Source organism: Chrysochloris asiatica, unplaced genomic scaffold (genome assembly GCF_000296735.1).
Source record: "Chrysochloris asiatica unplaced genomic scaffold, ChrAsi1.0 scaffold00020, whole genome shotgun sequence".
Lineage (NCBI taxonomy): Eukaryota > Metazoa > Chordata > Mammalia > Afrosoricida > Chrysochloridae > Chrysochloris > Chrysochloris asiatica.
Window position 1 is genome coordinate 8,830,493 of NW_006408538.1, and position 3,316 is coordinate 8,833,808.

Here is a 3,316-nt window from a genome sequence, read left to right on the forward strand (position 1 = left end):
TGGCTTCCTTTTCAATGTTAAGCCCCAGGGTGCCATGTAGGATAAGCATTGAACTACAAGGTTGGTATGTACTTCAGTGGTCAGAGGCTTAAATTCACTAGGTGCTTCCCAGAAACTCTATACAGCATCACTGTGCATCCGAACCAACTTGACTGCACTTAACAACCACATCTATGATAGCTGATTATACCCATGTTGGGTAAAAATATCTCCATTATATCTGTGTTACTAGCTGTGGACTGTAGTATTTCTGATTTTTCCACTATGAATTGAATTGTGTCCCTACACGAGATCTGCTGAAAGACTAATTAAAGTATCCCTACTTGCCAGTCAGGTTTCTCTTTTATTGTGTTAAGGAGGGTATACTAGGCTATGCTGCTGTTTGTTGTTAGGTGCCACAGAGTGGGTACCTGTTCATAGCTATCCTGTATAGGCTTTCCAAGGAGTGTCTGGTGAGCTTGAACCGCCAATCTTGTGGTTCAAAGTGACCTTGCAGTCCAGCGCATTAATCCACAGGGTCACACTAGGCTATGCTGGGTCTTTAACTGAATCCCTTTTGAGTGGTGTTTTATCAAGGGGCAGAGTAGACATAGAGAATACCCATGGAAAAGAAACCATAAGAGGATCTCTCCGCAAAGGAAGAAATTTGTTGTTGTTACACGGGGTCCCTATGGGTCTTAACAACAATAAGATAACAGTTACTGAGGAGTGGTTGGTGAGCTTGAGATGAAGGAAGATAAATCCCTAAATGCTCAGAGTTGAAGTAGATGAATGAGACCAGGAAGTTGTTTCCAGTTATGCTGACACAGAGGGAGCATAGCCCCACAGAGGACTTGAATTTGAACTTCTAACCTCTAAATCTGTAAGATAATAAATTCTGTTCTTAAAACCACTCACTTGTGGTATTTTTGTGATGGCAGCCCTAGCAAACTATGGCAGTCAGCTTTTCCTAGTGCTCTCTGTTCAGGTTTTGTGGGATTCTACAAGGAATAAACAACATTCTTATCAATGGAGAAAAGATTGAAGTTTTCAAGGACTTCATTCTTCTTGCATCAACTATCAACATTCAAGGAAGCAGCAGTTAAGAAATCAAACGACGTATTGCATTAGGCAAATGTTCTGCATAAGACCTTTTTAAAGGTCTGAATGAGCAAAGATGTCAGCTTGAGGACTAAGGTGCACCTGACCCAAGTCATGGTATTTTCAATAACCTCATATATATGCAAAAGCTGGACAGCGAATAACGAAGACCATAGAAGAACTGGTGCTTTTGAGTTATGGTGTTGGAGGAGAATATTGAAAGTGCAATGGGCTGCCAAAAGAAATAATAGATCCATTTTGGAAGAAGTGCAGCCAGAGAGCTCCTTGGAGACCAAGATGGCCAAACTTCGTCTCTCATACTTTGGGCATATTGTCAGGAGCGGTCAGTCACTGGAGAAGGATATCATGTTCGTTAAGGTGGAGGGTCAGAGAAAAAGAGGAAGATCCACAACGAGATGGATTGGCTAAATGGCAGCATCAATGGACTCAAGTGCGGCAAGAGTAGTGAGGTTGGCCCAGGATCGGGCAGTGTTTCGTTCTGCTGTGCATAAGGTCGCTGTGAGTCGGTACTGACTGGACAGCATCTAACAACAACAACAACAAGGAATTAAAAATTCCTAATCAACTTTCTTCTAAGGCTATCATTTTCTCCTGTCTGTTGGTATTACTAGAGAATTTAAAGTCATTGAAAACAAATTATTATTGTTGAGTTCTATTAAGTCTGTTCCAAATGATAGCAACTCTGTGTAGGGTTCTAAGAGCAGCTGGGGGTTTCTACCACTGACCTTGAGGTTCAAAATGACCTTGAAGTCCAGTACATAACCCTGCAATGCTGCACCAGGACTCCATAGCCACCATTATGTATCAAGCACTTATTTATATGCATTATTTCTATAATTATCAGAGGAAACCTACACCAAGTGGGTTTTTGCTTTTTTCACTTTAATGGTGAAAAATATGAAGATAAGGAATTTTTCAACACCACAAAAAAGTGTCTAGTGAGAGTCAGGATTCCATTATTGTGTGTTGGATTCCAGAGTTAGTACATCAGTTGCCTTATCCTGATTGTTGTTGGTTAGTACCATCAAGCCCATACTCCAACTCAAAGTGACCCTGTATAAGGTTTCCAAGGAATAGCTGGTGTGTTTGAATAGCTGCTCTATGGTTAGGAGTCAAGGGCTTCTTCTACAACACCACACCTGTTGTTGCTGCTGTTGCTGAGTGCTATCAAGTCATTTGACTCATAACAACCTGGTTTAAGGTTTCTGAGGAGCAGCTGCTGAGCTTGAACCACCAGTCTTGTAACACAAAATGACCTTGCAGTCCAGCACATTAACACTCAGAACCACACAAGCACTCCATAAGCTGTGTCAGAAGTGGGATTGGAGCAGTGTTATAGAATTCCCTGCAAACTCTGAAGCTAAAGAAACAAACTGATCATCAAAAGACTCCATAATACAGAAGAAATAACAGACCCTTCCCATTTATACTTACACCAACAGTGCTAGGTTTTAGCTACCAATTCAAGATGACTTGACTTACATTGGATTGCACATGGTCATTGGTTCAAACCCACGAGGTGTTTCTTGGAAACTCTATATAGAGGGTTGCTGTGAGTAGGAACAGACTGAATGGTCCTCAAGAACAATAACTTTATTGTACCCTCAAGTTGCCTTGAAGCCTACCTATAGAACTACGTCTTATGCCCCAAAGCAAGTTTTAAACAGACGTCTTTTCTCCTTTTCAAAAATATTATTTTAAGGCATCAAAATATCTTTTATGTAAAAGCATGCTTATTTTTATTTGGGAAGATCTAAATATTTTATGTACCAGAAACCAACCAAATCTATTGTCATCAAATTGGCTTTGGCTCACAGGGACTCTATAGCACAGAGAAGAATTCTCCCATAGGGCTCTGAAGACTGTAAATCTTTATGGAAACTGACTACACCAAGTCTTTCTCTGGCAAAACCAGTGGTGAGTTCAAACTGCCAGCCTTCCAGTACACAGCAAAGTGCTTAACTATACCTTTGTCATCAGAGGATCTTTATTCTATGAAAAGAAAAATAATAAAGCTTATTTATTTTTTATTTTTGTATCTATTTGTTGTTGTTGTTAAGTGCCGTCGAGTCGGTTCCGACCCATAGCGACCCTGTACAGGGTTTCCGAGGATGTTAATCCTTACGGGAGTAGAAAGCCTCATCTTTCTCCCGCGGAGCGGCTGGTAGTTTCAAACCGCTGACCTTAAGGTTCGCAGCCTGATTCGTAACCACTA

The 3,316-nt window shown here is 40.9% G+C and overlaps 1 protein-coding gene across 1 annotated transcript in view; it reads right to left on the bottom strand.

Annotated features, from left to right (window-relative positions):
• The window catches only part of CTNNA3 (catenin (cadherin-associated protein), alpha 3), a 2,468,838-nt gene that overhangs the window by 245,424 nt on the left and 2,220,098 nt on the right, over positions 1 to 3,316 (bottom strand). The window lies entirely within an intron of this gene.